Here is a 15,301-nt window from a genome sequence, read left to right as displayed (position 1 = left end):
GTTTACCACTAACCAGAACCCTGGCTACTGTCATTGCAATTGAAAGTTGACCTCGCCAGACTAATGAAACCTGCGTTGCTGAGTCGAAGCCTAAATTTGGTGGGGTGCAGTGTGAGATTGGTTACACTGAAATCTAACTATTACAGCTGGAATGAAGAAATAATTCCCATCAAGAATAGTTAATTTAATACAGAAGAACATCACTACAATAATACCTAAGCAAATTAAATGCACGCACAGTACAAATAGCAACCAAACAATCTAAATCGGCCAAATCTAATAAAAACAAACAACACATGAGAATTCAGTGGTAACACTGAACACCCAAGCTATATATTATATATATATATATATTATTTAAGCATTGTAATCAACAATCCATCACAAACATTGGGCTGTGTGTAAACACATGAGAACATGGAGAATTGGAATTCTTTGCTGAAAACCACGACTCTTCCAATACTTTGCAGTTGGTTATGGATCAGGAGCACCAGACAGCTATCAACATCGGGGAGCAGTAATTGTGCAGTCTCTAATAACTGAAAACAAGTTTGAGCAGAGTGAACTTATGTGTCTTAGAGTTCATTATATAGAATTATGGGGTGAGAAAACATGCTTACTTCCCAAGCTAGGTGAGAGTCTGCCTGTACATGGAATAATGGATATCTACTGACATGGGAGTACTAGTGATACTGACAGTTTTCAAACCCAGTGGTGGCTGATCAATCGGCATAATATGGAGAGACAGTGGTCAGGATGTTGGGGCAAATGAGGAATGTGCTCACTGACTGCTCAATTTTTATACTAAAATACGTTTGGAGAGCGACAAAGTAGAACCTTAATTATAAGTGCATCAAATGTGATGGGAAACAGCCTCTGGATCACATTTGATGCAATGTTTGCAATCATTATTGCAAAAAGTATGCACATAATATTGAGAATCGCGCACTTTAAATAAAAAAAATACACCTGAATAGCTCAGTGCACATAATTTACATAGAAAGGATAGAAGTAGTCAGAAATTAGGTTATTCATTATCCAGGGGGTATCCCCTATCAATAAATTCACTCGGGTAGGTAAAAATACAGTTATGAAAGAATCTCTCCTAATCTCCTGGTAGATCTGGCAAAAGGAACTATAAATCTCCAGAGAAGTACATATTAAAAGCCCTCTCTACCTGATAAGGTTGCACTTTGTTCTATAAATTGCTCCTACTTCCCTATGGAGAATCCTGCTAACTAATCAGCAGTTAACACCCATCTGCTCTTACTGGGCTAAGAGGCAGGCTACTACCCGCCAAGCTAGAGTTAATCACTCTCACAGGTAAGGGTGAAGAGTCTGTGGAGGGGTTGAGTGGCAAAACTGATTTTAGGCCAGTTTTAGCTCTGGAAGCACACAGAATACTTTTACAAAATGTAGTTTTAGCATTAAGTCATCATTATTAAAGCTTTATTTCGGTCTAAAACAGATCATAAAAGCTCATATCATAGGCAAATTTCATAAAGAAATTATTGCACATTTTGGTTTTATACATCCATACATCTTACAGTAGTCACCTCATTCCTCTCCAATCGGACCAAGATGCTGTCTAAGTACTATATAGAAGAATATGGGTAATAACAGCATCTCTTATTCCCACAGTGTCTTACATGTTTGTAGAGAGGAAGGAGCAAATCATAGTACGAATAAAGTATCAGTGCAAATACGTTAAGGAAAATAAAATGTATAAAAAGAGCATAAGATTACCGTTGCATAGCAATACAAAAGAAGTATAAAAACAACTTTTAAAAAGTGCATATAATAGTCTGGAACAGGGTGGGAGGACGTTATGCATAGTTATGTTACAAGAGTACTAAGATAAGTCAAGCAACATTACCACACATTTATGCTCAACCTAGTGATCCATGTCAACACAGGCGCGAATACACTTAGACCTCTAAAAGCATTCAGCCTGTAGGTATCTCGCAACAGTGAAGAACACCCTCCTTGTGGTATCAGACCTAAGGATCCCAACGGCATCCAAATGTCTCCTTATACACAATGACTTGCATAATGGCAATAACAATTTTCTTCACTGAAGGCCATTTGGAGGACAAAAAAACAATGTGTGAGAGGTCAGAGGAGGTGTGATCTCATCAGTTGTTCCCTTATAACTGGGAAATATTTTATAATTCATAGAATCAAGTGTCAGAGTACCTCTACAGTTGCAAACAGTATCAACACCTACGTTTTTTTGCCAAAATGCTGCTTTGATAGCCATTTTGGTAATGGAGAAAATACTTCCCAGGTTGGCCCAAAGCTCTTCCAACCCTAACTTTGTAAGCACATTCTTATGTGTATAAACCACTGTTCGTTTTGGGCTCTAGGCAGAGCTAATATATATTTAAGGGGTTCTCTGTAGGCTTCAAGATCGGGGGATGACCATATCCTGTGCCAATAGAGCAAGAGCTAAGTGCAATTTTCCAAAAGATTATAAGAAATAACAGGAGCAAGGGCATACTTTTTGGAATGCCAAACAATATTCTAATAAATCTATTTTCCACAATTGATAAATTGTTGCAATTAACATGGCCGGAAAACTCGGGTGTATATAGAGTGGATCCAAGACCTTTTACATTATGTATTTCTAACGCTGGTGAAGTTTTTTTTAGAGAAAGTTTTGCTGAAAGTCGCCAGCAATCTTGATGTGAAGAAAATCAATGAACATTCTGATTTGTGGATCTGTATGGAACAGTTCATGGTAGGAGTTACACTAATTCCCAAATAATCCACGTTAGGAACCTGTTTTATTGGGACTGTATCAACAAACAACTTACATCCATACCTCTCACCTCTTTCCAGATGGAAAACCATGAATTTTGTTTTAGAACTATTCAGTTCTAACCCCCATTCGCTACAGAAGAAATTGAAGTCAGCCAACAACTGCTGGAAGGCTTTGAGCAATCTGGGTATTAGGAGAGTGTTGTCCACAAAAAGCAGAGTATGCACTCTCCTAACTTCAAACTGGGGTACATGCCAGCCATCCCTATCCAGGCAATTCACCACTTCATTTATAAATAGGGAGAACAAAGTGAAGGCCAGAACACAGTCCTGTCTAACTCCTTGTCAAATGCTTATTGAAAAAGTGAACTGCCCCTGGTTCCCCCACCGAACCCAAGCCTGGTTCCCTTCATGCAAATGTAGTAAGATAGCGAAAAAGTTGGGCAGGATGCCCATCTTATTCAGTGATGACCACAGCAAAGCCCTGGGAACAAGCTTAAAGGCTGCATGATAGTCAACAAAGGCAACAAAATGTCACCCTCTGTTGACTGCTACCAGTAAAGACAATAGTACCGGAAGGCCTGATCAACCGTGCCCATTCCACTTTTAAAACCTGACTGAGGATCAGATATTATGGTTTTCTTGTCAATCCATTTAAGCTTCACACCAGGATATGGGGATCTGCATTTCCTTCAAGAATGTATTTGAGAGGTGATTCATGTAAGGCCCTCCGACCGCTAATTTTGATTTAAATAACTCTTTAGATATTTGGTTGGGACCCGGTGTTTTCCTTAAGTTATCAGAAATCTACATTCACTAATAAATCAGATGTTCCTATAAGAAATACAATTGAATCATTTGCTAGCATTTCCCCAAGATGTAATAAGAAAAGAAAGATGTTAACACCATCTATGTCTGCTCATGGAAAAGTCTTGGAAAGTTAACATTATAAAATAGCTTTTGGGATTTATTTCATGGTGAGAGCACACTAACCCCCAATATGTAGTGTATCCAATTCTTGCATACGAGTACCCTGCCTTTGAAGACACACTTTAGGGATGAATTAGGAATGCATTTGTCTACATGACAAAGCCCTTTTCCTTGTCATGTTTTACTGCAACACATTTCAGCTGCAGCCCACGCAGAGCACAGAGGTGTTCCTGGGAGGCATATATTTTCCTCAAATACGTGGGCGATGTACATATGATCTTTAACATTCCATGTAATGTGTACCTAATAGGCATCATTCACAATGTAGATATAAGAGAGGTAAAGTACAGCACATATTTGGAGAGAGGCACTGGCACTCTACTACATTTTAGCAGTGGTATAGCATGCAGAGTCCTAAAGGCAGTAAAATTAGACAGGCCAAAAATTATGAACCACTGTAAAATTTGGGCTGGGTTTCGCAGATGCCACCACCCCTAGATGTGACTGTTGAATCACAAAAATAGTATTTTGCTGCTACCAAGCAGAACCCAAGTAAAAGGGTTGTGTGCAACTCCTCAGGACTACTGTAAGGGGAAACTGATTTAGTCACTGTTTAATTCTAGGGCATCATAAGAAGCATTGGATCTGCGGTTCGTAAATAAGGGTCCCTAAAAATGAGACGAAAAGGGGAAAAAATCAGAAGCATCTACAGTTCACAGAAAAAATAGTGGCAATGAAATAGCTCCACAAATGATCAGTGTTAGAAATTACCATCGTTGGCATGGTTTATTCCCTCGATTGTTGATTTGACAGTTTCTGCTGTATGTAAAACTCTTTGCACTTTACATTGCTAATTGGTGTAAAAGTGCATGTGATTCCCCCTTTCAACACAATAAAATTGGCATTTTCCAAATTAGTATATTTGACTTACCTATAAGATCTTAGTGTATGGTACAATGATATACTTTAGGCCCGTATGTTAAATGTCCATGTGGACTGCAGCACACTTTGCACTATTCACAACAGCAACAGTGTAAACATGGCCTCTCAAATTAAGCCCTTTGCCAGGCCTAAACATTTCTTTTGAATAATAATGAGCCATCCCAAAATGGGCCACATTGCTCATAAGGTAGGGTGCCTGGTATTTAAAAATAGGACATGTAAACGTTTAATGTTAAATATATCCTAACAATGAAAAGGCCCCCACAGCAGATAAACTACTACAACATTCATTTTGGATGTTTTGAAGTATTTATCAAAAGCTCAACTCAATTCACTGATTAAGTCAGAATTTTGATAAACCTTTTGGAAAACTTACTTTTAGAAAGTTACCATTTCCTGCCAAAGCTTCTGAAAGCCCAGCGGGCGCGCCAAAGGCGCGCCTAAGGCAAGCCCTTCTGCGCCCGTCCGCGCTAAGACAGCGCCGAGCGCCATTCCCCCTGGTCTTTAAAGACCCTACCAAGGAGGTAAGGCCATTACCTATTCTAGCAATCATCTGAGGGATATAAGGAACACTTATCGTAAAGCATCCGGTGCTGCTTTAAGCTCTTGCTGTCTCCATTTTAAGGCAGACTATTTAATAAATTTACAATCCGTTCAATGCCCAAACTGTAATTATAAACTGACACTCCCCTATCCTCATCAACCACAACACTTGTCTCAAGTACATACCACGACCAAACCTATACAATGTGCGTTAATTAACGCGCGGTCACTTATAAAACATAAAGAGGACATCCACGAACTCATTGTAAGCCAAGACCTAGATCTGCTTTTTACAACGGAAACATGGACAGACCTAGCATCCGGCCCTGATCTTAGAACAGCTGTCCCGGACGGATACTACGTGGTCAGGCAGGACAGACCGCTAGGAAAAAGAGGTGGCGGTATTGCCATTGTACATAGAAACAACTTGGTTACAAGAATAGAACCAATTAACCTTGAATCAGCGGAAGCACTTACTTTCTGCATCAGACTCTCCCCCATGCAATCTTTTAATGGCACCCTTATTTACCTTATTGCCCCGCGAACCCCCTTTCTAGCACCCCTTAATATCCTGTTAGAACCCATAGCAGCTTATCCTGACTACACCTTATTAGGTGATTTTAATTTCCACCTAGAAAACCCCGCTGATAAAGACGCCTCAACTCTAGTATCTGACTTATCCGCAGCAGGCCTCAAACTACTGAACACCGCTCCCACCCACCAGGCTGGGCATACACTCGATGGCATTTTTTCCAACAATCCGTGCATCACCCCTCCTTTAGTAAAACCATTAACTTGGACTGACCACTCCGCATTAATTTTCACTATTAGCATAAGGGATATCAAAAACACACACCCCAAAAATCCTGTTATACAATTCCGAGACTGGAAGAAGTTGGATGAACAAACATTACACTCTACCCTACTGGCCACTCAACCAAGGGATACCTCAGACCCCCATACTGCTTCTGAGAAATATACGGCTTGGCCAAACGATGCCTTCAATACACTGGCTCCTTTAAAAACTATACAATCAAACCGTAATACACCCTCTGCTCCTTGGTTTTCTGAAACCCTCAGATTGGAGAGGCAACGCTGTCGAAATTTAGAAAGACGCTGGCGCAAACTCTATAATAACAACGATAGAGAGGCTTATAAAAAAGCGCTATCCATTTACAGATCAATGCTAAACACAGAAAAACAAAGATACTACACGGAGCAAATAGAAGCAGCTAAAAATTCCACTAAATTACTCTATCAAGTGGTTTCAAACCTTTCCACCCCACCGACCTGTACCTCAATAGAACCAACTCAAAAGCTTTGTAATGAACTGGCAGATTTTTTTAAACTTAAGGTCAACGACATATTTTCCACCTTTTCCACAAAGCCCACTTTAGAATCCACCAGTTACAATACAAATTACTCCCCCACTTCCACATCTCTGTCAGAATTTGCTCATATCACCCCTACTCAGCTAATGGAAATTATAACTACTATCAAATCAGGATCACCACTTGATCCATGTCCTCCTATGATCATTAAACCAGTGACCAACTTGATAGCCCCCTTGCTGACTAATATCTGCAATGCCATGTTTCACTCGGGATCCTATCCTTCGGTTTGGAAGAAAGCAATTATCAAACCGCTATTAAAAAAAACAAGCTTGAATACCTCTGACTCAAAAAACTATCGACCCATTGCATGCCTTCCTTTCCCCTCAAAAATATTTGAGAAAATCATGAACCATCAGTTGTCCAATCATATTGACCAGAACAATCTTCTCGACAACACTCAATTTGGGTTCAGGAATGGCCATGGGACCGAAACTGCCCTCATAAAGGCAGTAGACGAGATCAGAGTAATCATGGATCAAGGAGGTGCAGCAGTCCTGATACTATTGGACTTGTCTGCTGCTTTCGACACGGTCGATCACAACATCCTGATCGACCGTGTTGGAAGGATTGGTATTAAGGACAAGGCCAAATCACTGCTAACCTCCTTTCTCTCGGGCCGTGAGCAGTCCGTCAAACTGGGTGATTTCATCTCCCCTATTTTTACCTTGCCGTGTGGTGTTCCTCAGGGATCCTCGCTAAGTCCGACGCTATTCAACATCTATGTGTCGGACTTGGTGAGGGTCATTAAAGCCTACGGTATAGGTTTAACATCCTATGCTGATGACACCCAGTTAGTACTGGCCGTTCATAACAATGGAAGAGCGGTTGCAGCTAACTTCCAAGACGGAATGATGGCCATCAGCTCTTGGATGGACCATAACTGTTTGAAATTAAACTCAGACAAGACGGAGGTCATGATATTCGGCAACCTGACCCCGTCTTGGTCTCCATCATGGTGGCCTTCTGACTTAGGCCTTCCCCCGACACCGGTGAACAAAGTAAGGACCTAGGTGTCCTATTTGATAATAAACTTTCATTCGTAAGCCATGCTAACGCGGTTGTCTCGGCATCTTTTTTCACTCTGAGAATGATTAAAAAACTATTGCCGTTTCTCCCACCCAGTGCAGGCAAAACCTTGATGTCAACCTTGGTCTTATCCAAGGTTGACTACTGCAACGGTCTACTATTAAACGCTCAAGCACAAGTTCTGAATAAGCTACAACTTGTCCAGAACTCTGCGGCCAGAATCTTAACTCATACCTCAAAATTTTCATCCATCTCTCCCACTATTCGGCACCTGCACTGGCTTCCGATCAGGAGCCGTATTAAATTTAAGGCCTTATGTATCACCTATAAGGCCAGGAACAGCACAGGCCCAGAGTTTTTAGGGCAAGCCTTCTCTGCAGATACGCCCAAAAGAGCGTTGCGCTCCTCTTCTGCTAATTTGCTACCAATTCCCCGCACTAAAAAAGTGAACTGGGGGGATAGGCGATTCATGGTCGCTGCATCTGGGCTGTGGAACACTCTCCCCCTACACATAAAATCATGTCCTTCCCTCATCATCTTCCGGAGGCAATTAAAGACTTGGCTCTTTAACCAGTAGTCCTGAGCCTACGCACCTGATCTGAACAGCGCCGAGACACCCTAGGGTATTTGTTGCGCTTAACAAATTTCATAAATAAATAAATAAATAAATAAATTTGCAAAAGCTCCAACTGCTACCTGGCAGCTGACAATTGGAGCTTTGCCCGGGAACTTTAAAGAGGCCTACGCTATGACAGACAAATCCTAGCTGAAAACTGAGCAGGGCCCTCCTTTGTTCCCTCAATGAGACAGATACAAATCATTAGGGGGTAAGGAGCTGCCCGCCAGAACTGTTTAGATTGACCACATAGGAGGGGTTGCTCATTTCCATGACCACACCACTGGGGTGGGCACAGGAGCTGTGCACAGGGGCAGACAAGTTCTGTTATCCTGGTTTAGGTAGAGATGGGCACTGTGGGATTGTAAAGTTTGTCCCAGTGGATAGGGTGCCAGGAGTCATTCCCACTCACGGGCTGGGTCAGGGCATAAATGAGGCACCCACAGTACCCTTCCCAGAACACTTTATGGGTCTGCGGAAGAACAGAAGAGGGCTGGGCATTCTGTTTGTAACCTGGGAAGAACCTCAAAGCCCAAAACTGCTCTCCCTGTTGCACCCAGTACAAAGAACTGGACTCCAATTGTCAGAAGGTTGACATCCTATTTAGGTTACAGGGACACAACAAGCTAAAAGAGGGCTCGTCCTGCAACTGCCCATCTGACCAAACCCAAATGGGCCTGCCCTGAAACCTGCTGCTGGCCTCTACTGCAGTAAGTCTTGACCCCAAAGTGCTGTCTCCAAGGTCCAAGCACATAGCTTATTTCAAAATGTACTCATTCCATTATCTCCTGAAACATGGTACTTTGAAATGTTTTGGCTTCAAGTATCTTTGAGGACCAAGGCCAATCTGCCAAGCTAATGTGACAATGGTGCAATGCTCTGGGACAAAGATTCCAGTTGCTCCCGCTCTCAAATTTTTCTCAGCACTAAATCCAACACAGCTGCACTTTGCAGAGAAGGTATCCATCTTTTGGAGCCCTGAGGCTCTGCCCTGCTGTAAGAATCCCAGTGCCTCAAAGGTGACAAATCCCAAGGACAAAAATCTTCACCAGGCGAATGCAGCAAAAGATTTGGGCCAGCCAGGGACGTTCCTTGGGGGCAAAATAAATATTTCCCCAGCTTGGAGCTTTTCAAGCAAAAGTCAACAGCTTCATCAAGACCTTATCCAGTGGCTATCTGATGTAGCATAACCTTCTTCAGCCAGAGCCTTCTACCTTGTCCAATTGATCGCTTTTGAATTCCATTTTGGAGACCATGGGCCACATTTTTACCTTGCCAGTATAGGTATCACAACGGTGACAGAGTACCAATACTGCCAAGATAATGTTCCGCCCATCAGATTTTGATGCAGGAAGACCATAGTTTTGGCTATGGCACTAAGTACTACTTCACCCCCATAGCCACACGTCCCTGATGGCCTGGTAGAATAAGGGAAATGGCAATATATCAGGTCACTTAATTAGGATGGGTGGACTTATAATAATTTATTTACTGTCCATTAGCACAAGGCAAACTCTGTTGGTGAGGGACAAAATAAAAGAATGCCCCCTCACCCAAGGGTGGATGACTCCCATGGTAAGGGGAGCGCTTTATTTTTTCTTTTCAAAAAGAAAATCCTGTTTTAAGATTTTTTTTTTGAAAATTAAAAAAAATAATATTTTTGATGCAGGGCTCTGTCCTGCTGATGGAACCTTGAACCAAACAGCAACATGCATTGGCAGGAATCGTCAAGACAGTGGTTCTTGTCAATACATTATAAATGACTTCCTTTCTGGTGGTAATTTATAAATGTGGTGAGAGGTCCGTTCATCCAGGAGCATGGAGTGATATACTCTGTCTCCCTGGCAGAACAACGGCATTCCGCCTATCTATAAATCAAGTTCTAAGTGCAAACACAAACACTCCATCGTGGTTGAGCTTACCTTCGAGTCGAGTGGAACCAGATGCCAGCGGTTTAACTTTAAACATTTATTTCTCTAGTTTCCCCACTGGATTTTTTGTCATTTTTATGTCCTTTAATGTATATAAATGTACTCTATTTTTGTATTGGTTTTGGATGTATCTTGTGTTGTGAGTACGGCATAAATACTTTACAAATTCGCTCTAAGTTGAGCCTGTCTACTCTGTGCCATAGCTCCAGGGGATTGAACTCAGGTTTTTTGTGTGTGCCTTTAGTCGTTGACTCCGAGAAGGGTTGTGGTTATTACTTGAGGTGGATACTCACCCCCTCAACTAATACCCAAATTTCTTACAGTCCGGTATTTGATGCAAATATTTTTTCCAACCTTGCTAACATTTCCCTTCTTTTTCACTCATTTGAATCATTAACATATTTGTCAAAACTAACTCAATTATAGAGATTTTCTTGACGTGTGTAAGTTAGGACAAGAACATAGTATCAGGTTATAACAGCTTGATGTAAGGCTAGACTTTGCTAGTAGTAGATTCTACTTTGTGAAAGATCCTAAAGAAATTACAATAAAGGTAACAAATATGTCTGTTTTGCAAGAAACATGAAAGTCCAATAATCAGAAAAAAGGCAAGGTAATCACAGATATCGTGATTAAAGATAAAACCCTTATTTATGAAAAGTGACGCATCGCTGCGTGAAAACAGCGATGCGTCACTTTTCACTGCGCTCTCCCTGCGACATGATTGATGCGTCATATTTATAATATGACGCATCATGTTGCAAGGAGTTACAGATACGTCAGTATTTCTGACTTATCTGTAAGCGCAAAAGTCACGCATTGCTGGGGTGTGTCACAAAAGTGACGCAACTCCAGCAATGCGTCCTTTCACATGGGGAAAGCCCCCTGTGAAAGGGCTTGCGTCAGTCTTACGCCTGCTGTGAGGCAGGCGCAAGATTTTGACGCAACAGCGTCCTAAAAGTGACGCAGTGAAATCTCATAGATTTCACTGCGTCACTATTACGAGGCTTTTTGCGTGTGAACGCCCCCTTTGCATACATTATACCTGACGCAGGTATAATGTAGCGCAGGTGTTTACAAAGTGACGCATCTGCTTAGATGCGTCACTTTGTAAATAGTGCGCATCAGGAGGCAAGTTTTACGCCGCCGATGCGTCACAAAAAGTGACGCATCGGAAGCGCAAAACTCACGCACGGCCTCATAAATGAGGCCCAAAATGTTTGCTGCCTTCAGGAATAGATATTGAGTGCTCAAGGAATAACAGAATTTTGCCACTGGGGCACTCCACATATATTTAATGAAAGCCAGTTTGAGCTATTTCAGTAACTTAGCACTGCCGATATGTAACACCTTAAGATTTTTACTTTTTCTTCCCTCATGGAAACTTGCATTCTTGTTGCCTTGTTACTCGGTTTTAAAATTGCATTGTCACCACAAGCAAAAAATGTAGACAAATGGGATTCCAAGGGCTATATTATGAAACTGGCATTAAGCAATTGACAATACCACTAGCAGAAATTGTCCCAAATTGCAAAATAAACAATATATTGTCTGGCGCCACATTCATGTCCATCAGGTTACTGACTTTGCTAAATACACTGCTAGTGACAAAATGATCTTTGGAAAATCTCCATAATTGTTGCTCAAAAATTATAGTATTTTCCATCCAGAATCAGTCAAGCTGGAGATCATCTTAAAATGTATAAAACCCATAACATTTATAACATATGTAAGAACTTGGAGTTTTAGTCGAAAGGGATGAGAACCCACTTTGAAAAAATCACAATCCTGTTCAGTTTGAATCACTCAAAACAATAAATAAATCATTGCTTAAACCGCTGGCATAATGGCATAAAGCAGCCAGGCTTAACTTAGAGGCAATGCATAAAGTATTTAAGCAGCTCTTAAACAGTAATGAACTGAAAACATAACTCAAGAAAAATTCCAAACAAATTTTAAAAATATAGAATATTTTAGTAAACAAAATGACACCAAAATAACAAAAATCCAACAATTACAACCAGAAATATGAATTTTAAAAGTGTGAATTCAAAATAGCTCTAAACAGCAGAAAGCACATACCATGGGTATTTGGTCATGTTAGTCTCCTGGTCAACGTCAAAAGGCGACTGTGATGGATTGCCAGTCATAAAAAGAGAATAAGTTTGCCCTGATGAAAAGTTTACAGTATGAGTCAGAAATTTGTCATGGAGAAAAAATGATGAATGAGTTAATGGTAAGGCAAACTGCAATCTGAATCCGAAGCGGGCTCGAAGATGTCAGGCTGCTGATGGACGGGGTCCTAGTGTAGTACCAACAAAGGCAAGAAAGCTCTGAGTGAGTGAATGCAAATGTAGGTGTCCAGGAAAGCCTTAACGTTGACCATATATTGCTTGGCATCGATTTCTTGAAGCCCTCTACATTTGGACTTAGACATGTTTCTGGAAATCTGATCTCCTTCAGGGGGTAAGCTAGAAAGTTGAGGCTGACCAGTGACCAGCAAATACACTTTCATGCCAGCAGCTTCAAAGGCAGCCCCTGTCTCCAGGCAGAAAGTTGGCAAAATATTTTTAAGTCCCACTTCTTCCAGTTTGGGGACATGAGGAGTGCTCTCTAATACCAGCCAAAAACTGGGGGGCACCTTTTGGGGTTTAGGACTCACTCCAACAGAGGCAAGTAGCAGAATCCGGGGCAGGTCCAGTTGGAACTGGTCTACTGAACAGTTGCAGGGAAAGAGGCCTCTGCAAACGTGTTATTTCCCTGTAGCTCAGACAGGAGATAAGCCAACTGACCCTTGGAGTCACTTCTGGGGTCCTGCAATCAAGGCAAGCAGGTCCGGTCATCTTTCCTCTCACAGCAGGGCAGTCCTCCGGATTCTTCACAGGTCCAACAGGAGTGTACTGAGTAGAGGTCTGTGGGGTAAACATTTAGGCCCATGCCAACTTTTGCGTGGAGGGCAATCCTTTCTCCACCTCCTAAACAAGTTTTGGTCAGTTCTTTCCCTCCCACTAGGTTTGGAGCCAGTCTGACTGGAGATCCAAAAGGGAGGTAGGCCCAGATGGGAGCTTCATCTGCCAGTGAGACGGGGAGGCATCATTTGAAAGGCTGATCACAGCCCCCATGCTATCCTGTCAAGGGAGGAGACTCCCTCCCCACACCCAGAGCTCTTTGTCTTCTGACTGGAAACAGAAAAAACCTCACTACAGGGGAGCCATCAAAGGTTCAGGTGACTGCTGGACACTAGCGGGAAAGCCTTGTGGCTGTCTGAGAGGAATATACAAAGACCAACTGCTAATTACACCCAGTCATGTGGCTCAGGAACAAGCTGCATGCACCAAATGGTTAAACCAGATAATGCCAACTTTCTAAAAGTGGTATTTTCAGAACTGTGGTTAAAAATTTGTCTTTGGCATTAAATAGTTTACATTAGAATTCTGTAGACACCAAACATGACATTCCTACTTGCTCCCGCCCAAAGGTTATCACTTATTAAATGCAATTCACTAACCAAATGCCATCCTATGGGAGAGGTAAGCAAAACAAATTTGAGAGTTTTACACTACCAGGAGATGTAAAACTTTCAAAATACAACACACCCTGTTGTATGGGCTGTTTAGGGCCTACCCTACAATAGACGTATGTATATTAAAAAGGAAGGGTTAGGTCTGGCAAAAGATTTAAATTGCCTGGTCAAAAGGGCAGTTTAAAAAAGCATTCACAGTCTGCAGTGGAAGACCTGAGATATGTTTATAAGGCTACTTAAGGGGTGCTACAAAAAGTGCTTCAGTCCCACTAGTGGCATTTAATTTACAGGCCCTGGGTACGTGTAGTACCACATTACTAGGTACTGAAAAGCAACTTAAATGTGTCAATTGGGTGTAAGCCAATTTTCACAAGTTTAGAGGGGAGAGCACAAGTATGTTGGCACTGCTTAGCAGTGGTAAGGTGCACAGAGTCCTACGGTCAACAAAAGCACATTCAGACAAAGAGAAGGAAAGAAGGCAAAAGGTTTGAGGCACTACCACACAAGGATGTCATGTCTAACAGTGGCCATTTCCAACAACTATTGTTTGCAACATTAAGCATTTGCTAAGTGTAAACACTAAAATCCAAAGCGCTGATTACATACTGTAATAATCCACCTGTGCCTATCCATTAAAATTAATTTATATTCTGGCGATATTTGAACCACTGAAAAGCAGGCTTGAGTTCTAAGTGGAGATCCCAGTGGTAATTCCACACTGCTGATGGTGACAAATATATTCCACACAACCTAAAGACTGGTGGCATTAATGTGGCTTTTCTAGCACTGACTAAAAGATCCCCTCTGAATCAAACACCTTGAGATGTTAATCTCGTGAATACGTGCACCTTATCCACTGTTTTGACAATACTTCTTGAAGACGTATTCCCTTTTGTACATATCATCGCATTTGTTAAGTCTCCTAGTTACTTTCACTACCCCTCTCTAATGCCTCTCCGTTTTGGTATTTCACAACATTTACTCTCTGTACAGCTCTCTGCTGCACATTTTGCTTTTATGATTAATGTGTGTAGAAGTGTGACAATAAGTTACCGTTCGTAGCTGTGTAGGGAAAGGCTCGTGCCCCAAATGATTTTTTTATAACTTTCTCCTTACAACTTAACATTCCAGAAAACTAATTCTAAAAAAATGCATTTCCCTTCCTGAGAAAGCTATAGCTATAAACTCGTAAAACATTTCTTTATGACTACATATTGACACAAACATCTGAGATTATGTAATTCTTTGGACTCAAAAGCCCGAGGTTTCAATAATTTTGTTGAGTCAAAGTCCTTAATGTTTTATTTATGCGACTTTCTTCTCCCACCTTTTTTAACCCTTCCACCTCTTCCTAAATGTCCGCTCTGTTATGTTCATGTATCTTGGTAATTAGGTCAAGTAGTAAGCTTTACATAGATACCCATATGAGCATTTTGAATTAGAGCGTTAAACATGGAAGCATTTGCAGAGATACAACAAACATGAAAAATTAGGAAACTGGGTGTACGAGAAAGTCCTTAAATCTCTCATTGATTTCTGCTGCACGGTGCCACTGGGATTTTCAACCCCACTTCTGATGGATCTGCAAACCCATGCTCACTAAGTTCATTGAAACACTCCTTCTGCTGAATTAACT

At 41.4% G+C, this 15,301-nt stretch overlaps 1 protein-coding gene across 1 annotated transcript in view; it reads right to left on the bottom strand.

Moving 5' to 3' along the window:
• Window positions 1-15,301, bottom strand: part of SHISA6 (shisa family member 6) — a 1,259,921-nt gene that overhangs the window by 1,096,986 nt on the left and 147,634 nt on the right. The window lies entirely within an intron of this gene.

Source organism: Lissotriton helveticus, chromosome 7, assembly GCF_964261635.1.
Source record: "Lissotriton helveticus chromosome 7, aLisHel1.1, whole genome shotgun sequence".
Lineage (NCBI taxonomy): Eukaryota > Metazoa > Chordata > Amphibia > Caudata > Salamandridae > Lissotriton > Lissotriton helveticus.
This window is presented reverse-complemented; position numbering and strand designations above follow the sequence as displayed.